The following is a 23485-nucleotide window of genomic DNA, read 5'->3' as shown; positions in this document are numbered from 1 at the left end:
ACTCGGTAACTTTATGAGCACCAAGGATGCAAAAGTGAATTGGGCACAGACAACTTAGGCCAACATGGTACAGATTCAGGAAAGTTATACATAATTGTATGCAAAAATATTGTCTAGGAGTCCCGTATGAAAAATCCTCACGGAGAAAGCGATCTTTGTTTGGTAAGTGCTTTTATAAATTCATTTAGGCAGAATAGACGGGTTTTGTAAAGCTTGAAACATATAGAATTTGGAGGGCCCTTTCTGATAGAATATAAAATTATGAATTTAAAATCAGGTTCAAAAGTTAATGTCTAGGATGAGAATAGAAATCACAAAAGAATTCCTAAGGCCTTGGAGATACAGGTCCCTTGCTTCTGAGATCTTTTGAGGCATTTTCTCAGAAATGCTCCACATTTGCCCCTTGGTTTCTTGCTCCACCTGGAACACTCTACAGCTCCCAGTGACTCCCAGAACTCAGAAGGAGTGTGCAAGTGGTGCCTGAAACTTAAGTGTCAATGGCTTCAGGGTCAATCTGCTATAGGGTAAATTTCCAGAGTTTGAGTGTGATTGGACCATATCTTTGAATAGTGGGGGGATAACTTTGCAAAAATGAGAGGGGCATGGAAGAACTCTATACCATACAGTGTACCATGATGGCCTCCCATACCCCCACCAATCTTCAGGAAAAACTACCAACATCACTTTAGGCCCCTTGTGTTTGTGTTTGTGTTTCTTATGAAAATGGGTGAAAAATTACTTCGGCGTCTTGGTTGGTGTGGGATCAAAACGGAGCCGAGAAGTGAATAAACATGTAAATTATCTACGTTGCAGTATCTTCGATGCCATGATAGATTTTTACTGGAACTATGCTTATAATATATAACAGTACATACACCAAACCCTTACAAAATATAACACACACTCATATATTGTAAGGATATTTACATTTGCATCTGGTACTAGATTAATTTATGCCATATCTCAAACTGAAAATATCTAAAATCATTAATTTTTTTCCTGAAGGTTTCTCATGTATTTCAGACCTCAGTTAATGTCACTTACATCCATGCCATCCCTCCAAACCAGAATCCAAAGTCACCAAGTCTTGTCTGTTGCACTAACGATGTAAGATTTGTTCCCCTCTTCCCTGTCTTGACCAGTGGGTGCCCTTTTAAAGAGCCCTGCTGTCTCCTAAGATGATGAAGGCTGCCATGGTAGACAGAATAGTGCCCCGCCCCCACCAAAGATGTCTACATCCTAGTCCCTGGAACCTGTGAGTATGTTACCTTACGTGGCAAAAGAGACTTTGCAGATGTGTTTAAGGGGACAGACCTTGAGATGGGGAGACTATCTTGATTTTCTGAGTCCAATGTAATCACAAGGGTCCTTATAAGAGGGAGACAGCAGGCTCAGACTAAAAAGAGAAGGAAAAGTGACTCTGGAAACAGAGGGAGAGGGAGGGGGTGAGGGAGGAGAGAAAGGGAGATTTTTGAAGATGCTAGATTGCTGGCTTTGAAAATGGAGAAAGAGGCCACTCCTGCGAGCAATGTAGATAGCTTCCAAAAACTGAAAAAGGCGACAAAACAGATTTTCCCCTGGAGCTGTCAGAAGCGACACAGCCCCAACACCACCTCGACTTTAGCCCAGGACTTGAGGCCTCCAGAGCTGTAAGAATAATGAGTTTGTATTGTTTTAAGCCACTGTGTTTGTGGTCATTTTGTACGGCAGTAATGAGGAGCTATTACAGTGTCGATAATTCATTCTTTGCCACTGTGGTTGAAATGGTCCCTTCATCAGTCTAGAGTATTAAAAAAGCTAACACAGTTAAAAAAAAATTAACTGAAAGTTAAAGCCTTCACTTTCTTTCCTTTCAGGCTTTCTTCTTCTCTTTGTGTTGATGCCGAATTCTAGGAACCAACCTAGAACGAAGAGGTAGGTCAGTGCTACTTAGAAACCCCAGGTGGCAAGAGAATAGGGGACGCTGATCCACCAGAGCTGGTTTGTGGGTTTCATAGCATCTCAGTGGAAAACCTGTGGAGTTGGGGCACAAGCATCTACTGCTGTGATGGTGGTCTTGCTGGGCCGGGCCTTAGTGGTTATTCAGCTGAGGATGATCCTGGTCTCTCAAAAGGCCAAGCCATTTTCCTAATGCTGTCGTATTCACACCTGGAGATGCTTCCAGTCTTAGCCACTCTGTGCCAGAACCCCTAAGCCCTGCTGTTAAGGCTTATTACTAGTCCAGACACCCTTTCCCTAAGAAGGAGCCCTTTTTACAGCTCCTTTTACTGCCAAGAGACCTCAGTGGATATCATCTCAATGCATTAAAGATGTCAAAAATCCATTTAATCTTCAAGGAAAATGAATGGGATCACAACCTCTTTCCTTCTAAGGAGGCAATTTGGTCCAACGTAAAACTTCTGCCCCACTCTCTTGTGAGCAGCTCTCTACACCCGGGATATTGGGAAGAGACAAAAGACACAATTTCATCTTCCCCAGAGAAATAGAGCCCGTCCCCCTTATCTTACATAATAGCCTAGAAGTAAGGACAGTAGGTTACTGGGAAGCCAATTTTCAATATTGTGGGAAGAAACACTTTGTCCTCTATAGGTTGTCACTAAAAGAACCAAACATTACAAGAGTTAAAAAGCTAAGCGGCATCTTCAGGAAGAGACGTAAGTGCCCTGAAAGTTCCCATCACTCATGTAACTTGAAGTCTGGTCATTGCCACAGTCCCAGTGTGCCGCGGCTGTGTGGGTCTCCTCCGGCTTTCTCTGCCTTTAGAAATGTGAATTAGTGAATTGCTGGAATCACCACCGGACACACGCTCCAGTTTCTAGAGGAGAAGATGACTGCCAGGAGCTGCATTTGGAACGATCTTTTGGCCACCTGAAAACTGACTGAAACTGCTATTTCACTCACTGTTACCTTCTGCTTTTTAGAAGCGTATCAACTGTCTGGGGTGCCTTGATTCCAGCAAATATTCCCTGTTATTCTATTTTCTTTTTATTTTACAGATTTTAAAGTTTGGGCTCAAGTGACAAGGAAGAACAAATCTAATTTTATATTTTCACTAACATCTCCCCTTGTCTTAAATGTCTACCCCGGGCCTTCATCTAGGCAAAAGTAAACAAAGATACAAAGAAATAAAAGCTTTAACAATTTTAAAGAAATTTATTGAAACATTCTGTCTTCTAGGCACTGTGCCAGGCGCTGAAAATATAAAAATGAATTAAATCTAGTCCCTGTTCTAGAGAACTCCCAGTTTCGTGGTGGAATAAAGCACATCGCCACTGTTAAGTACATAATCACTCAGTTGATATCTGAGCTCCTACTTTGTGCAAGTTTCTGTAGTTTCAAAACTGAACACAACAGACATGGAGCCTGCCCACCTGTAGCTTAGAGTCTGGCAAGCAGAGCAGCCATGCAACTAATTTTTGTAACTATGATCAAAGCATTATATGGAAATGTTTAAGAGGGCCACCACTTCAAACTTGAAGGGCAGGACAAATATTGGTTTGGAAATAGTGGTGACAATTAGGGGTGGGAGCGGGAAAGATGGCAGAGAGAAGCACGTACATGTACAAAAAGTCTTGAGGCTAGAACAAGTATGAAGTGTCCTGAAAACGAAAGGCAAGCTGTTAGGGTGGAGTAAAAAGTGGGGGGAGGGGAGGACGCATGGGTTATGCTTTAAAACCTTAACAGTAGGTGAACTATCTCAAGGATAAAGATACATCAACATCAAGAACTTTTTCTTACGATAAAACAATTGTACATGTTTATGTGTGTTGCTTCAGGTACTTATTCATCCGATAAACACTTCCCGAAAGCTCATTATGTGCTAGCTCTCTGGTAGATGCTGAGAATAAAAAGATGAAAAAGGCAGGGTCTTTATACGCACATTAAGGAACAGTTTGTATCAGGATGGAGGCAGATACAAGATAGGATAAAAACAGAGATGAAGAAACAATCCTATGTTCACGCTATTTTAAAAAGAGGTACAATTCTTATGCAACTATTCTGGGATTTCTGGCCCAAATCAAGTCTAAAAATAATAAAGGCCAGCCTGGTGGCACAGTGCTTAAGTTCACGCACTCCACTTCGGCACCTGGGGTTTGTGGGTTCAGATCCTGGGCGTGGACCTACACGCTGCTCATCAAGCCATGCTATGGTGACATCCCACATACAAAGTAGAGGAAGATTGGCATAGGCATTAGCTCAGGGACCATGTTTCTCAAGCAAAAAGAGGAAGATTGGCAACACATTTCGCTCAGGGCCAATCTTCTTCACCAAAAATAAAAAACAAGGGAGTGCTATATGGCTGTAGAACTCCAATTTGGTTATATGTTTGACTCTGGGCAGGTTTTACATTTGCAAGTGCCTGAGTTCCTGTTTAGACCTAGTGGATTTCAATCTGTGGAGGTGAGACCCAAGAATCTAGAATTTTAAAAACCACCCCCAATGATCCTGTGTATATTCTGCAAATGGCATTTGGAAACTACTGAAGCAGAGCATGGTACCTGTGAGGCCACAGAGGCATTTCCCAAAAGTGTGCTGCAGGCTGTTAATAGGTGACATTTGAAAAAAGGGATTAGCGGTCTAATGGGTTAAACTGTGTCCCCATCCCTCCCAAATTCTTAAGTGAATCCTAACTCCCAGTACTGCAGACTATGCCCTTATTTGGAGATGGGGTCTTTATAGGGTTATCAAGTTAAAATGAGGTCATTAGGGTAGATCTTAATCCAATATGACTGGTGTCCTTATCAAAAGGAGAAATTTGGACACAGATCAATCCACAGGGAGAACGCCATGTGAACATGAAGACAGCCATCCACAAGCCTCAGAGAGAGGTCTGGAACAGACCCTCCCCTCGGAGTCCTGAGAAGGAACCAATTCTGTTAACACCTTCGTCTCAGACTCCTGGGCTCCAGAATTGAGAGACAATAAATTTCTGCAGTTTAAACCACCTGTTTGTGATACTTTCTGAAGTCAGCCCTAGCAAACTAATGTAAGCAATTAAGCGAGTTTTGGAAATTCTGAATTAAAGAGAGTTAAAAAGATTTATCGGCTGCAGGGAGCTCAGAAGCTCAGATGTGCTAATGTGTCCCGTGGCCCTCTGAGAGGGCACAGCGTGTGTACCTCATCCCAAAGTTGAATGACAGAATGCTTTTCATTTATAGCAGAGATTTCGTGAGACCGGTGTGCTGTGGTCCCAAGGCAGGGAAAGACTGGGCTCACTTCTCTTGAGGAACTAGCCATGTTGTGGCTCATAACCGCAGAAAGGTCAGCCTCATGGAGCTTGGCTGCTTTCAGTAAATGTGTGGAGGTCAACATTTTTGAATGCAATAGTTCAGATCCATCACACCTCCTGGAAAAACCAGCTCTAAGGAAATAACCTACTGGAAGTTATCAGAAACCATCTTTCTTGATCTATGAATCCTTTGATTCTTGCTGTTTTGTATCAGCGACACTAGAAGCAGCCTTTTGAAGGGAGAAAGCCAAGAAGTACTGTGTTGTCTCCTTTAGTGGGAGTTGTTCAGGAAATGTAGGAAAAACATATGCAGGGGTGATTCTATCAAACTGAACACTCCACTACACACTTGTCTTCCAAGCACTCCATTTATTCCTATTGTTCTCTCATACCTTGCCAAAATGGTGATCCATCTTTCTGGAAATGGAACATTGAGAGAGAAATGGACCATTGTTACTGTCACTGGTTAAAAAGCAAGACTGCAGGGGCCGGCTCCATGGCCGAGTGGTTAAGTTCGTGCGCTCCGGTGCGGGGGCCCAGGGTTCGGATCCTGGGCGCGGACATGGCACCACTCATCAGGCCACGTTGAGGGGGCGTCCACATCCCACAACTAGAAGGACCTGCAACTAAGACACACAACAGTGGACGGGGGGGTTTGGGGAGATAAAGCAGAAAAAAAAAAAAGCAAAATTGCAAAAATTTAACTTGTGTATTTTGGTTATTAAACACACACACGCAGAGTGACGGAAATGGGAACTAAATGAACCCAGGCTTTTTAAAAACTTTTGCAAAATTGCAGCACTTCAACTTATTTATCTCATGTTTTACATTATTTAGGGCTGGACTTATATATATGAAAGTTTTAGACTTCATATTTGATCTACAATTGTGACAAATGTTTGTGAACACACCCTGTAAAAAGTTGGGATCGTGCAAACAAAACATTCATCAACTTTTGCGTCATCTTTGAAAGCCATTATTTATAAATGCAACCCACCCTTCACAGACCCCTTCAGCTCCACCTACCTCCTGTAGACTTGAGGATTCAACTCATTCAACATTTGCCCCCCATCTCAACAGTTTCCAGTAACCAGTGCCCTCTGCAAACAAAAATGCAGTGCCTTTAGCTCTATGTCCAGAGTTTCTGACTTATTCGGTCTGGGTAAGTTGAGAAACGTTTATATTTTTAACAGGCATCCCAGGTGAATCTAACGATCAGCTCAATTTGAGAACTGAAACTACTGATTCGGCATTTGCCATATGCTGCCTCGTCTGCTAGTCAGCCTTCCTCATTCGGGCCCATCCTTTCCTTAACTGAATTAAATTTTTTTAAATTTAAAAACTATGTTTCTGAGAGCTAAAAAGTTATTTCAATGCTATTCTTTCATCTCTGTAAGTGTCCTTTTGTTCTTTGTTACAGTGGTTATCGGTCTCCTCTGGCAATTCTATTTTAGCAGAAGAATATTCATCTTGGCGTGTAGATTATTATTCCTCAATCTGACTATTGGTTCCCTTTGGGGTGTTCATCATTTTCACTGCAGACCCTGGTTCTAATTGCCTGGGTTAGTGTTTAGAGGAGGTGCAGGAATGGAGGGAGATACAGCATTCTTGGTCCCTATTGGGAAATTGTCAAGAGGAAGTCCCTTCCCCACAAAGCTACAAGGTGGCCAACTAGCCTCAAGGGCAGAAAGGACCTGAACCCGTCTGTCTAGCTCCGTCCAAACTCTTCCAAAACCAGGGAAATCAGCAGGTGCCTCCAAGATCATCTCTCAGGCTTGCCCACTTCCCTTTTGGGTTCACAGATCCCCCAGAGCTGCACTCTCTCCAGGAAGCTTGGTGCTCTGATTCTTGCCCCCAGTTCATCATTATTGGTTCATGGAAATCAGCTCACTGCCAGCTCTCTCTAGCTGGACCCGCACAGATGGGAGGTCTTGCATGCATCCTCCAGGCTCCACTTACTACCCCACCCCAAAGATGCTCTACTTAAGATAGGTAGCTGGAAGTTGATTAGAATTCGAATGCTGGGCAGGGCGGGGGGAGTCTAGGAGAGGGAGTAGTATGGGTGCTCAGGTCACCATTTTCCCAGCATTCTCTCACTGTTATTGAACTTTCCATCTGTGCATGCCTGATTTCTCCAGCTAAGGGAATTTGGATATATCTCTTAACCTCACCGTGACTTACTTTCCTTATTTTGAAAGCAGAGATAATAATAACCTCCACATAAAATTGGCATTTAAATCACAGCTATCAGTATTGCACACTCTTTCTGTGCCAGGCACCTGGCTAAGTAATTTACATGCATTAATGCCAGTGAGATAACACAACCGATGCACTTAGCATGTGGCCAGGCACAGGTGCGTGCTCCATACATGCCAATTGTTCTCTTCTGTTCTTGCTCTCAGTTGCTGACCTCAATGAGGGTAGATGCCGTCTTGCACGTTTTTACAGTCCCCCCGTCCCCTCTGCACTTTATACCCTATCTTGCATAGAGGCACTCAATGTATTTGTTGGTTGACTAACTGAATAAATCATATGCTTCCAAACGGCAGTTCCTATTTTCTCTACACTTGGTCAACTCAATTAATTTTATGTTTCTAAAAGCTCCAGCTAAAACTCACTTCTTTTGCAAAACTGCATGTAATCTCTCTCCTCTAATAGAATTTCATCTACACGTTTTATAGGTTACTTATTCCCAATTTTACCTCACATTCAGGTTATTTCTGTATATGAGCTATATTCCTTCCTAGAATCCACTCCTTCTCTGCTCCAAGTCAAGGACCGTCCTATATCTGGAGCACCTTCTGTTAAATCCTGCCCCTAAAACCCGGGAGAATTGCCACAGGAAATGAGAGAGGAATCCTTTCTTCATTTCTTCAAGAGGAAAAGCAGTCAACTTGGAAATGGATCATGTGAAGCAAGACAAATTTTGCAAGTTAGAGGGTGGATATGCAGGGAAAATACGGTAGAAGATCCTGGTAAAATGTTGTGTTGGCATAACTTGGGCATCTCGCTCTCTCTTGTGAGTACTTTTTTAAGTGAGTTTTTTTCCTACGATGCCCATAGGCCCATCTACTCAAATAAATTAGCATTTCTATCTCAATTGACTCAGCTTTTCTTTTTAAATGATTAATTAATATTTTAGTATAGTCACTCTATATTTTACAAAAACTTTCTTTTATAAGTAATTGTGTTTTGGAGGACAGCTCTTCATGAGTTGGAATCTGATCGTGCTTTATGGCCAATAGCTACCCCAGCCGTAGGTGCTGGGGTTCAGCTTAGTGTAATACACACTCATTCGTTGTATGGTGTGGGCTCTGCCTTATGGTAGGAACTTTTAGGAGAACCCGACTTGAGTCCCTGCCTCCTGTGACTAGAAGCCAGCAATGGTCAGGAGGTAAGAACATGGATATGGACATTCACACACCAGGGTTTGACTTCTGAAATCCCACTTCCAATACCCTCTGGATCCATAATAAGCTTGATATGCAACAAGCTTTTAATATATATTAACTATTATTACTGATAAGGAAGTAGGATGCTTGGAAAAATTTTCTAAAGTATAGGTACTGAAAGACAAGGTCCTAGTTTGGTTTATTTTGGAAGATTCCACACTGCCCGGCACAGGATCCTACTGCAGGTGTTGGGGCTAACCACTTCCAGAGTGTGAAGTTGTGCCTGGAAGGTGGCTGCCCCATCAGGGAATACATTTCTCAACCACCTTGCATTTGGTGTAGCTATGTGATTGTGGCTGTGTGAGCAGAAGGTGGTTACAAACAGCGGAGCCTTCTCAAGCTTCTTTTCCATTATCTTGGATAAAGGCAGAGGACTCCAAGGCTCTAGAAGATGGTGGAGACGTGGGGTGGAAGGATTAGGGCCCCGTGAATCCTATGAGGCACTCTCATTGCACTGTTCTTCTCAATGAAAGTTAAATCTTCATGTTATTAAAATTTGGCCCCTGAAATTTGGGGGCTTATTGATTACACCAACTTGCATTGCCTTAGCTAATACTGTGGTTCAACAAATTTGTTGAAGGAATAAATGGGCTGTATTATTAAATCACTCCTCGTACAATGGCATTTGGTACATAAATATGGACATATGATAAACCCATTGAACTTATTTCATGACTCTGTCTGTGGTCTCAAATAGAAACAGTTACAGTCAATCAGAATTTGGAGAGAAGCAGTGAGGTAGGGTAGCTCTAAGGCAATATAATGGCTTTTCTTCTTCATATTTCTTAAAATACATCAGATCTTTGTAAAAAAGAAGGAAGCAGGGGCCAGCCCAGTGGTGTAGTTTGTGCTCTGCTTCAGCCACCTGGTGTTCAAATGTTTGGATCCCAGGTGTGGACCTACACACTGCTCATCAAGCCATGCTGTGGTGGCATCCCACATAAAATAGAAGAAGATTGGCACAGATGTTAGCTCAGGGCCAATCTTCCTCACCAAAAAAAAAAAAAAAAAGAAGAAGAAGAAGAAGACGACGAAGAAGAAGAAGGAAACAAAAGAACCACGGAGTAGAGTCGGGGTGGGGAAGCTCTTGTACATTGTTGAACTGTTTCATCTTAGTAGCCAACTAATGAATGAAATGGAAGCATTTGCCTGTATGTTTTCTGTTCCATCTATTGTGTATTTTTGTCTTTTTAAAACAATGTGTGGGATTGCAAATTATAGCCAATAATTCCCTAACTGAACTAAAACAGAATTAGAAAGGGATGCTAATAGCTTTTGTGTTTAGAAGTGTAATGTCTTCCTGTGAGTTATTTTATGAGTGAAGTGTCTGGAATTGCTTATGAATACTGGGGTATAGATTTTTTTTTCTTTCCTTTTTCTTTTTTTAACTAAGAGAACTTAAACATGACATTAAAAAACATTTTATCTTGTGGTAGAAATGTCAGCTACATTTCAATTCACTCTTAGGCTTCCCCTAAAAGGAATGACTTTTACACATAACAATAGTCTTGTTTTTATAAGTGGTTGGTAATATCTGCAAATGTGTAAGGCATTCATTTTCCAGGAGCTCTTTTCTCCCTGGTAACACACCGGGAAATATCAGAGTGTCGTTATTTGAATTCTTTCTTATGCTCCGACTCCCAGATGAATTGAAATTCAACTTCACAGTCAAATGAGTAGCGATTTAAAGCTCAGGTGTGTATTTCCTAAGACCCTCTCAAAGGATATATAACTGCTTATGTCTTTCCTAAAGACAGCAAACTGAATTTTAATTGGATCTCGCCTCTCCCAAGAGATCATTATAACTCTACTCCGAGGCCGTATGTTATAAAGCTTCAGTATAAATTGGAACATGGAGCCCGTGTTTGGGTTTAATATTTAGAGTTGAAGTTATAACAGCTGACACCCGAGTCATTTCGGCAACTCCCCAACCCAATTTATTTAATTAGAGTCCCTCAAAAAAGGAACAGACACGCATGTATATAACTTACATGTCAAAATTCCATAAACTTTCAGATTATGAAAAACAGTTTGTTTTCTCAGGAAATAAGTCTCAAATGGGACTGGTTCCAAATTTTTCTTGTATCAACCCCACCTTGACCTTGTCAGATGGATTAACAAAAAAAGAATGAAGCAGTGGAAAAGTTTATATATATATACATTAAAGACCTGCTGACTCAGAGCCAGACCTGGGAGATCCTTGTGTGGCAGAGAATGAATCTTCCCATTGGAGGGGGAGAGATGGTACCAAAGACCATCTTATGCATGAGCATTTCTAGAGCTAGTCTCCCTCTGATCTTAGAAACTGGCAAGACAACGTCTAAAAGGAAATCCAAACACTTGCGGGACTAATTCACCAACACCAGTAAAGAAGTCACGTGCTTCTTTGTTCTTTACAGTTTAAGAATCTATGTAGTTTTCCTCAGGTAAATCAGACTACGAAGACCAAGTTTAAAAATACTGTGAAAACATCCCAGAGTATGCTGAAGAGTGAAATTCATACTTTAAAACCCTTCAGGGGCAGTGTTATGGTCTTGCCTTATAACACAACAAAGTGGACTTTTGTGTATTATATGTAGTTAAGACTAGCTCTTTTTTTTTCCTGAAAAATTTAAGTAGTATCTTTATTCCAGACTTGAATGTTTTAGAAATCTGGATTTTTTCCCCCCTAAATTTGGAGACAGAGACTTGGACTGGCAACCAGGGGACCACAGTGGAGAGTATGAATCTTAGTTTATCTGAGATGTGGTTTCTTCAATTGTAACATTAGGGGGTTGAAGTAAGTGATCTCCAGACCATTTAAGAGTTACAACATTTCATGGTTCTAAATTTCAAGTGGCTTTTTCTCTATTTATACATCTCCAGATTTCAGCATTTTTCTGCCATGATGTAAAAGAATATTTGGATTACACACTCAGTACACTCAGTCCTGGAAGATTAGACAGACTTCAGTTTGTCCATTCTTTCTAATTTTCTTTTACTGATAATGGACTTCTTGCTTCTCCTTCATTTTCTTTATCTCTCAATGGTATCAACAGCTTCTCAGTTACTAGGCTCAAAACCTTAAAGTTTTCCTTAGTTGTTCATTCTCCTTTGTCCCTAACATTAAATCTATCACATAGTTCTGCTGGGTGCACCTCTGTGAAGGGTAAGACTAGTTTCACAAAACGGAGTTACAGAATTGGAAGGGACTCAATTTATTGGTTCATGGATTTTATAGAATTGCTTGGAGGATCTGAAAAAATATACCTGCCATCTCCCCAGAAAAAAAAAAAAATCTACAATTTTGCATATAATTTCCAGGGATTCAAAGAATTCATGAAGTTCACCCATGGATCTCAAACTAAGAATCCTTCAACGAGGCCAAGTGTCTCTGAAGGCAAAATTTCATTCAGGAACAATCCCAGTGGATGGCTCTCAGCATCAGCTTGAGTACAAGTGATCGAAAGTGCTCAATCCTTTCTGGAGCTTTCCTTCCCTTGTTTGTAATGAAACTTTTAGTGTTGGAAAATTTATTTGGGGTTAGAATCTGTTTGCCTGTAGCTTCCACTTGACCCTAGGTCTTCGGTATTTGAAGACATCTCCATGTCCCTCCAAATCTTCCATTTTTCATGTTAAATATTTACCATCTCTTCAGTTGTGCCTTATTGCACGGCTTCCAGACTCTACTATCCTGGTCTTCTTTCTCTAGACATTCTTTAGTATTTTTATTCAATTATGGATTCTTAAGATAAATAACATTCTTCTTATGTGGTATGAATAACCAATGCAAAGTTCTTGGAAAATTATTTTCATTAAAGGCATCCAACCTTGACTGAAGTCTTGGCTCTGCGATTTGCTAGCCATTTTGACCTAGTGCTGGTCACTTAGCCTTCTCCATTTTCTCATCTGTAAAATGGGAATAGTTATACTATCATAAGTTTGTTATCTTAGCACATACTAGGTACTCAATACATGATAGATGATATTTTTATTATTAATTCAGATTAAGATTACTTAGCATATTTTGGAGGTTACATCATATTTGAGGATGGACAACAATAATCTCCAAAATATTTTTAACCAGTATTAAACTTGCCCTCCCCTACCCCAAAGCTATGATATTAAAGTTTTTTATTTAAATGCAGAACTTCATATATACTTAATATTGCTAAATTTTATTATTGCGTTTGGCTCACATGCCAGGCTCAGAAGATATTTTTGAATCCTGATCCTGTCATTCAAAGTGTCACCTGTCCTTCCCACTTTTAGGATTTCCCTCAGGTATAAGACCGAGGACCAAGCTCAACAGCACACATTAGCCATTTGTCCCCACACTGACTTGAAGTCATTAGACAACTCTATCAGGTCCAGAGTCATATAGTTTGCTGATATTTGTATACATTTGGGATTCCCCTGATCTAACCAAAAAAAAAAAAAAAAAAAAGAAAAAAGAAAATAACATTAGTGTGAAATGAGCCGTTCTGCATGAACTCTCCATGACGCAGCTGTTCGACTAGGTTTTTTCCAAGTCCCTTAAGTCACAACTAAATTCTATGAAGAAGGCAGGGACTGTACCTTATTAGTACAGCGTCAAACAGATTTTGAGGTGCTTCCTCGAATATATAATAGATCACTTCTTTGACTCGCAGGTCAGAGTGAAGACAATTGCAAGGGCAATAAAGCGAGAAAGCCTAGGTTTTCCAAGCACGGTCCAGTTCTCACAAATATGGCGGCTCTCTGTTCTTCCAGAGAGCTTCCAGGGAGCATGGCGGCGGAGCTCGCCAGAGTCTCCAAGCGTGCGTAGCTAGGTGTGAGCCTCTCTCCTTGCCCAGACTCTGTAATCCTTCCCAAGCTCGGGGACAGGAAGAAGCAGAAATAACAAACTGGAGAGTCATACCTTCCAAAAGATCTGCTAAACTGAAACTCTGAGAAATCCTTCAACGATCTTTATGAATGAAATTTTTAAAAAAGTTTTTTAGATGAATTTTCCAAACATCTTTTAGTGATATATATATAAAAAAGGACTCAATGCTTAATACCCTTTGCATGAGCTCAGTCTGTTTTGCTCTTGCCTCCAGCTGTTGCATGAATTAGGGTCATATTTGGAAGGACAGCTCATTCGGCTTGGAAGGTCGTGTCAGGGAGTGCGGAAGAGGAGGGGTGCAGTGATGCCAGACAGGCAGGCGAGCCAGCAGACACACGTGGACAGGCCTCAGCGAGCTCTCCTTTCTCTCGGAGTGTAGCTGCCTGAAATGGAATCCAAGGATGGGGCCTCAGGAGTGCAGGAGGACCGTGACCTCTATGTGAACCTGGCAGTGAACTCTCCTAGAAAGCGCTTTTGCTCAAGGTCTGTGACTCTCAGGGGGACCATGCTTTGAATTTAGATTGAGAGCTCTGTTAATATAATTGAGTGCACCCTTCAATCCCGGCCATCTACAAATAAAAGGACATTCAAAATGTTTTCCTTTCATTCGAGTCTGTCCTAGAATTTTAAGATATGATGAGATGTAGCATAGAAAAAGTTTCACTTTCTCCAGAGGACGATTCAATATTCAATCAATAGATCTCTCTTACCTTAACCTGAGCTTTTATTTAAAGCAAACAACAAATGTCCAAAAACATCTGGCTCTCATTTCCCGGATAAAATGCGGGAATAAATTAAATTCCCCAAATACATAAACTTCTCCCTACAAATTAGCACATGGAATAAGGAAATGATCCTTTCAAATAAGTATTTAGTATATAAAATGAATGTCCCTCACAAGAACATATAAATAGTATCATAGGACATAGCAAGGAATTAATTTAGTTCTCCAAAAGCCCTCGTTATCAGGAACACATTAAACTATGGAAGAAATTGGTAGTCTGAGTCTCTGTGACTCCTTTAGAAATGTGGTGCTTTTACATTGTCTATGTCATTTTTTAAAAAGATGATACCCACCAAATTGTGTGGCCTAGGGCACGTTATCCTCCATTCTTATGGCTCAATTTCCTAATGTGAAAAAGAAGCACCTAGCTTCTACCTGGCATACTTGTGAGAATTAAAGATACCACATAGAAGCACAGTTCCTGGCACTGAGGGTACCCTTAGCAAATGGCAGCTGGCAATGCTTCTAATTAAAAGACAGTCCAAAGACATAGTCTGGGGCGCGGCCTTGTAGTTGCTCTGGCCTCAGAGCAATTCTGCAGCAGACACCTACTGGGGGATCCCCTTGGGTGAAAGTGTCTTATGGTGAATGCCTTTGGTACTCGAGTCACAGATTTCCCTTGAGTTGATCCTCTGCTGAACCTGTCATATGCTGACTTCCGTTAATTTTGAGAAATACTGTTTATTGAATTTTAGAGAGCATGGAAATCATCAAATCTAAGTGGTTTTCCTCCCCATCCATCTGGCATTTATAACGACTTCAGCCATTCCTGAATGTCACAAAATGGTCTGACACAGTGAGCAATTTGAGAGAGATCTTTGGCTCAGGAAAGACTACCAGACTCCAGGAGATGGTTGGAGAGATGGGCCCATGGAGGACATCTGTGTTTGTTTTCTCCTGAGGTGAATGCCTTTGCTGATAACATTTCCAGGGACCACGGGGCAGTGAGTCATTTCCGGCCAAACCCAATTCACCTAAGAGATAGGAACTGAATTTAAAACCCAGATACTTGCCGAAGGCCATCTCATATTCCTTCAAGTCAGACTCAGTAGCAGCAACAAAATGTGATGATGATGTAGGCAGATTGAGAAAAAGACAGAGAAAACAACATTCCTTAACTTGACTTTTCATTTATAGACATGGGGAAAAAAAATCGTGAAGGAAAGATTTCAAATTTTAACTTCTTCCCTCAACTCCTGTACCTGCCTCTTTGAGAGCATAAAAATCAATAGATTACATTGCGGGGATAAATGTTTTGAAGAAGTAACCCATTGATCATTTCCTCTTACTTGACATGTTTAACTACACTAAATCAATTCTTACAGTAGCAGTAACTTTGTGAAAAACAGTAACACAATTGGGTGACATAAGATAGCATAGGATAAAAGAATTCTATAGATAAATTCCTTCTTTATCCTTTACCCCATCTGTGAATATCTTTGGTTAAAATCATATGTAATGGGGGCTGGCCTCGTGGCACAGTGGTTAAGTTTGCTTGTTCCTATTCAGCAGCTGGGGTTTGCTGGTTCGGATCCAGGCTGCGGACCTATGCACTGCCATGCTGTGGCAGGCATCCCACATATAAAGTAGAGGAAGACGGGCATGGATGTTAGCTCAGGGCCAGTCTTCCTCAGCAAAAAGAGGAAGATTGGTGGCAGATGTTAGCTCAGGGCTAATCTTTCCCTTTGCCCCCCAAAATCATATATGTGTGGATATATTGGATATATTAAGTTACTGGATTCATGGAGGTCAAGGCACAAAAGAATTCTTTTGATTTTTCAGAGCATTTACTTGCCAGCCAAGCTGACTTGAATGACGCACACGAAAACAAAGAATCTTAGTTGTAAACCAAGCTGAAGAGATTGAAAATAGAACTATGTTAAACATCCAAAGTCCCATCCATGCTTTAGAGACCGTGCTTAATTCCAGCATATTTAGGAGTCAGTGCTCCTGCTTCACACATCCGCATGACGTCAGTACGGCGTCTGCTCCCAGTGCTGATTCCTCACAGGTCAGTGAGTACAGTGTTTCAACTGGAGAACTCGAAACAAACAGAAACAAAGGCTTTTAAAAAATTTTAATCCCTTCAGAGAAAACATGAAGGGACAATCGCTTCTTCATTTTGATTGTCACCTGGATTCACAACTGTGCCACCAAAGCCCGCTTCAGATGGACAGATGGCCCTGGCAGTTAAGAGGGATGGGGCGTGGGAAAAGGAATAGATGAATGCTCTGTTTTTTGTGTCAGCATATAAAAAGGGAGAGGAACCAAAGGAACGAGCCAGCCACAGGTGAGTCAGAGAGTACCTCTAAACATACCTTGACTTTCCTACATGGAGATTTACTTTTCCCTGAGCCACTTCAGCACAGAGGCTCAGGTCCCGGAGCCACTGACCCTAAGAATGCTTGCCTCTCCGAGAGGAACACTGCGCTTTTGCCTGGTGCACACAGAGGTTGCTGAAACTTGACAACACCGTGTGTGACAACCAGTAATGGAATGCTGAACGAGTCGGAGACTTGCATCACATTCGTTTTATTCGGGTTGAATTGCACACTTTGGGCAGCGTTTAGTCAAGTGAACGGGGCATGCAAAGATCTCTCTTCCCCTCCGTGCTGTGGGAAACTGAACCTGGGGCGCTGGGATGGCAACCTCGGTGGAGCAAAAAGCCATTTGAATGCTTGTGGCGGACTGGTGCTGGGCATTGTCAGCTTTTGTTTACTTGGTCTTATATGTGAAGATCGCAGCTGTTTCTTTCAGTGAAAAGGAGTCGAAGCATGTAGCAACCTACCTCACATTTTCCCCTCCTCCCACGGGTGGTGGAGCCCAACAGCTGTCTTTGCAAATCCTGCCTCTCAGGATTGGAATGGCTCTACATAATCAAGAATGGGATGGCCAGGCTGAGATTATTGGCTGGCTCCAGGAGGCAGGTGGGAATGAACTGTTCTCTTAATGGGCTCACGTGGTCTTCTCCTGTGGGGATTGACTCAAAACAGAAAAAAAGCTTTTAAAGGAGGCGATGAAGGAAAGCTGAATACACACGTCTTGTATTTCGTACTTATAGATCTGAATGGCTGGGAAGCATGAATTCACTGGTTGTTAGAGTTGGAAGGGATTTGAAAGGTCTTCTTGTCTAAGAGTTTTCAAATTATTTTTAGCAGCAGACTTTTTTTTTTTGCCTCCAACACATCTTAGACAAGGGGTATCATGTCGCAAATGGAAATACCTACATGGAACAAGCAGGAATGTCAATGGGAAAAGTGGGGTAGAAGAAAAGCAACTTCAATAACAATGAACTCAGTGATGGGAACACAGTAGGAGTGGTGGGGTCTGTGGCAAACTGGATGTGCCTAGAGAGGGCAGCTGTTGCTCCCTTCTAGCATATTGTTGTCTTTGCCAGGCCGGGTGGGATTCAGTCATCCATTCATTTGTTTAATAAATATTTATTCAGTGCTTACTACATCCCAGGTACTGTTTTAAGTATATATAAATCAGACAGACAAGGCCCCCACTCTCATAGGGCTTATACCCTAGGGAAGGAGACAGCTAACAAAAAAGGGAATGCATAAAAATGTATAGATTTGTAAGTAGTGATAAATGCCAAGAAGAAAAGTGAAGGTGGGTAAGGGACGGGGAGTAAGTGAGAAAGAGATATTAGCGAGAACTGCCTGGGATGGACTTTTAAGGGAACACATTATAGCAGAGAATGAAGTGAGGGGAAGGCATGAGCCCTGTGCTGACCTAGGGGCGGGATGGGAGTTGGGGGTGGTGAACATGCCAGGGAGTTGAAAAGAGAGTGTGGACATTCGGAGGCAGGCTTGGCTTTTAGCTCTCTTGCCCCCGCTAACTGAGCACAGTTTGGAATTCTATCCTAGTTCAATCTCTTCTGTTTACCCTAAATGATAGACTAGAGAGGTGGAGATGCTGGTCTGAGGTCACACAGGGGTACACTGGGACTGGACCCCAGGTGTTCCGATTCCCACCCTATCCAGTGCCTTTTTTTCTACCATGTTCCTAGAGTTGGGCAGTCTTAATAGAACCTACGTGACCAAGGCTTAAATGACTAATGAACAGCAACACAAATAGTAGCAACTTCCAATTAGGAATTCAAGGAAAACATTTAAATTTTCAGAGTTCTGTCTCAATTCGCCTAGCCAATTCTTACCCTAGGGTAGAATTCTGTGTTGTTTACAGCCTCACCATCTTTTCTGTGCTTTTTGCAAATACGATTATAGTTTAAGTCGTTTGCTCTAATCCAATAGATTAAATCCCACAGCACAGAGGAATCTGGAATACAGAAAAAAATAACCAAGTTACTAATAAAGAGAGCAAAACATATCAGCTAGTCCTGATCAATTTCAAGAGGCGTGGTGTTCTTTTGTTTTAGATATGCTCAAATTATTCAGTTATCTGACATTCTTAGTTAATGTTCCCCTCAAAAGTTAGCTCGACCAGGAGATGAAATAACAGTCTTTGATTAGCTCTGAGCGTCAAAGAACCGAATACAACAGATTGCTTCTGCTCAGTCAGCCAAGTTCTTGTTTCCCAATCTCCCTGACATCAACTTCAGGTAGAGAAAGAATATTTACATATCAGAATGGGTAAAACTTTATGCCATCGGTAGACTCCTCTTTACCTTTTCCTCCTCCACACAGGCTGCAGCCAGAACCAGGCTACCCGCTGCCCGTTTTGAAGGAATTTGACTTACAGACTGGCTCCAAGATAAAAATCATCTTCATCTCCAGGAACAGGTGCAAAAGGTCCCCTGCTATTAGCAGCCTACGATTCTTCTCATTTCTTACATGCAAATAAAATTTGTCTTTCATTCATACTGCAGTTGTTTTTTTTTTAAATGCATAAAGGTTGGAGAATCACAGAGAGAACTTTACTCAAAAGAATCTTTTTTGTATTTAGTTTTTCTTTCTAGTCAGTGGATATGAAAAGTAGAATTATGTCCCACTCATTGAAATCTTTTGAAATGTCATTAGAGTTGCCCAAATCTTCTAGATAGCACTAAAGGAAATCGATGGAGATTTCCCCAGGTGAAAGGAGTTTGACTAGCTAATGCATCATCCATTTTGTTTAACTGATTAGAAGGCAGTCAGTTGTTAAATATTTGCTATAATTCATTCTTGGGTGTTTATACATGCTCCAGTGGCAGATTTTATTTAATAAATATCAGTAACAATAGCAATGCCAATGAAGAAAAAACAAATTATAAAGATTATAATTTAGGTTTCTCTTATATTAAAAGTAGAGTGGAAAATTATCTAGAGATAAGCATGGACATGAGTTGGACATGTCACAGAAATATGTTAGTTTTTTTGGAACTGTGCTTTGGGACGATTTCAATTTGACTAAGTCTATGAGTTATTTTATTAAGCATTTACTCTAATTCAGTGGTATCCACAGTGGAGGGGGTAGGGAAATGTGGGGACAATGTAAACGATTGCCTGCAGCCTCCACAGAAATTAGACTAACCCATAAAATAACACAAGTGGCATCAAGCACAAAACTTGTGCTATGAAAATTCTAAAGGGCTAAAATTATTGGAGAAGTGTTCATGGAAAATGAAAGTTGGTTGGGCCTGAAATCATGGGTAGAATTTGGATCCATGAAGAGAAGCAAAACCTGGCAGATGGACAAGCAATGACAGACACGAGGTGGCAGTGAGCATGACTGTGGAGAGGATGACAGACTGGAGCAGAGAGGATGCATAATAGATATTAACAAGGCATGCCCATATTAGGGAGAAACTTGAATCCTGCCTTGTTTTGAAGAGAGAATGAAGAGAATCTTGTTTTGTTTTCAGAGGCCCTAGAGACACCTTGCTGGAGGCTTTGAGAAGATGACACTGATGGTGGTAGGCAGAAAAAAAATCTGAGGAAGGTAGGATCAAAATTTCAAAAATCCTCGGAAACTTATTACAGCATTCTTGTATAAGTGACCCCAAAATGGTGGTAGCAAAAAGAAAAGAGATTTAAAGAAAAAGAATGTAGAGTGATGCTTGATTCCATCATACATTTATTCACAGATATGAATTGATACCTCCCTGTACTGAGTTATAAATACCCAATACTGCCCCTGCCTGTATGGGGCATAAACTCTAGGGGACCAAAACCAGGACTCAGTCTGAAACCTATGTGTGGATTTTTTAGCAAAGTGTTATGTCAAATGACTCTTGCAGAAATTGGGACAGAGTGCAGAAAAATGAATTAAAACACATTGCAAGTGTTTAGGCTGCCCTTTTATCTTTAGAGAGCCCAGTTAGCATGTAGGAAAACAACCAAGGAGTAAGACATGCTTGGTGAGCCTTTGTCTCCACCAGCCTTGGCAATAGCTTAAGGTTGAACTCTGAATTTCCTACCCCAAAATCCCAGCCATCTCTTTGATATTAAAACTGGTGGGGATCATACGTATATGCCCCTTAACCCCTCTCATCCTCCCCCAACCCTCTTCCCTTCTGGTAAACACCAATCTGTTCTCCTTATCTATGTATTTGTTTATCTTTCACATATGGGTGAACTCATGCAGTATTTGTCTTTCCCTGTCTGACTTATTTCGCTTAGCATAATACCCTCAAGGTCCATCCGTGTTGTTGCAAATGGCACAATTTTGTCTTTTTTTATGGCTGAGTAGTATTCCATTGCATATGTATATATACATCACATTTTCTTTATCCATTCATTCATTGATGGCACTTGGATTGCTTCCAAGTCTTGGCTATTGTGAATAATGCTGTGATGAACAAAGGGGTGCATATATCTTTTCAAGTTAGTGTTTTCATATCCTTTGGATAAATACCTAGAAGTAGAATAGCTGGATCATATAGTATTTCTATTTTTAGCTTTTTGAGAAATCTCCATACAGTTTTCCATAGTGGCTGTACCAGTTTGCATTCCCACCAGCAGTATATGAGGGTTCCCTTTCCTCTATGTCCTCTCCAAAATTTATTTCTTTGTCTTGTTAATTATAGCCATTCTGATGGGTATGAGGTGATAGCTCATTGGAGTTTTGACTTGCATTTCCCTAATAATTAATGATGTTGAACATCTTTTCATGTGCCTGTTGGCCATTTGTATATCTTCTTTGGAAAATGTCTGTTCATATTCTCTGCCCATTTTTTGATCAGGTTGTTTGTTTTTTTGTTATTGAGTTGTATGAGTTCTTTATACATTTTGGAAACTAACATGACGTATTCTATATAGAAACTGAAATATACTGGCATACACTTGAAATTTGCAACGTTATAAACCAATGTGACCTCAATAAAATAGTATAAAATAAAACAAAGTACATTGTTTACTCACACTTAAATAAAAAAACTAGTGGGAGAAAGCTCTGGACCAGTAGTCATAAGTCTCCTGATTTGAGTTTTGACTCTGCCACTTGCTTAGTAAGTATGATCTTGGGAAATCATTCATAGTCTCTGAGTCTCACTCAGTTTCTTCGTTTATAAAATGAGATTCATAGTACCCGCCTGGCAAACTCAGAGGATGTCAGAAGAATCAAGGGAGAAAATATACATTAAGGTTGCCAGGGCAAAATGATGATGGTGAGGGAGTGGAGGAGAACGAAGAACTCCGCTTGCTAACTGTTTGCCTTTGTCCTAGTTATCAGGGTGTTAAAACGATATATGAGAATTATTATCATGTTAGGAATTTCAAGCCTTGATCTAAAAAAAGCCTTGCTCTAAAGAAGCAACTCTGGTCTAGTTAATTGTTAGTTAAACGTTTTTGCTGGGGAATGCCCTTTTTAGCTCCAAATGAAAACTATGTGAAACTTTAATATATAAAACCAAAAAACCCCACAAAAATAGTGAACTATTTTTAGCATAAAGCATTTTTTAATAGTTTGTAATATTTGCTTATTATAAAATCTGTCAGTGGGAATAATGAAGTTTTTCTGATTAACACAAAATTAGAAAGGAGAATCTTGTGTCCACTTCAACCTCCAAGTTTGTATTTTGTTTACTTTGGTTGCACAGTGTTAAGACGATTCTGACTCTCATGGAAAAGTAGTTAAAAATGGTAATAAATATTTTTATCAGCTTATCGTGAGTTCTCTGCAAAATCTTTCAATACACAGAAAGAACAGAAGTTCTGAGCACAAAAATAGTTAACTGACAGCACAAGTTAAAACATACAGGAAGAAAAATAGGTTAAATTTGCTGTACATTACACGAGCATAAGTTTCTTTTTATTGAAGTATTTGAAAAACTGAAAAATATTTGAACAGCATTGTTTGGATCAAATATTTGTGGAAACTTTGAAAGAACTCTCTGGAACATTGTGTTTGAAGCTGGCCACATGCGTTGAGCACAGGATACTGTTCTAAGCATTATTTGTCGTTTATTTCTTAATGCTGATAACCACTGCATGAGGTAGGTAAAGACCCCGAGACACACAAAGGTCAGGTTATTTTCCATAAAGCACGTAGTTGGTAATAGCCAAGACTAGATTCAAACCCAGGTTGTTTGACTCCATGGTCTCAAGTCCTGAAGGAGGAGAGTGGATTCATGTGTGCCCCCAGGACTGAATAGACAAACAGTTTCAGTTCTCAGACCTACCAAACAGAGATCAGTTGTGAAGCTCAGTTATGATATTATCTGAAAACATTGGCATGTAGTAGGTGTTTATCAGATGTTTGCTTACTCTGAATTCACCCTATGGCTGACTCCCCCTCACAAAGCCATCTATGTCATGGTCATTTAATTCAGGGGTTGGCAAGCTACAGCCTGCAGGCCAAATCCAGCCCACAACCTGTTCTCGTTAATAAACTTTTACTGTAACATACCTACCCATATTCGTTTACGTCTTGTCCATGGCTGCTTTCCCTCTCGAATGGCAGAGTGGTGCAGTTGTGACAGAGACTGTATGACTTCCTAAAATATTCACTGGCCCTTTAGAGGAAAGTTTTGCCAATCCTAGAGTTAACATAACGACTGTATTTTCTGTTTGTCAACTTCCTATAACATGAAAGTTTTTAAGACAGCAGTTCAGGTACGTGCAGTTGAAGGCAAGAGCAAGGCTGAGGCTTCACGAATGAGCTTGGGTAAACTGGGAAGTGGCAAGGTTGTTTTGGGCACAGTAAGTGTTTTTCCCTGCCACCACCCTGACCCCGCTCAGTCCACTAACACATTTTGTTTGCATTAAAATTTTCTTAGCATGTCTTGT

General features: G+C 40.8%; 1 long non-coding RNA gene across 1 annotated transcript; it reads left to right on the top strand.

Annotated features, from left to right (window-relative positions):
- The first annotated feature begins 1130 nt into the window (after nucleotides 1-1130).
- Nucleotides 1131-19137, top strand: LOC102151039 (uncharacterized). Its single transcript, XR_011433736.1, has 3 exons — nucleotides 1131-1255; nucleotides 1857-1914; nucleotides 18965-19137. It is a non-coding gene; the product is annotated as an uncharacterized lncRNA (long non-coding RNA).
- The last annotated feature ends 4348 nt before the right edge of the window (nucleotides 19138-23485 follow it).

Source organism: Equus caballus, chromosome 28 (assembly GCF_041296265.1).
Source record: "Equus caballus isolate H_3958 breed thoroughbred chromosome 28, TB-T2T, whole genome shotgun sequence".
NCBI lineage: Eukaryota > Metazoa > Chordata > Mammalia > Perissodactyla > Equidae > Equus > Equus caballus.
Note: the sequence above shows the minus strand (reverse complement) of the source record. Positions and strands in the feature narration are given on the sequence as shown.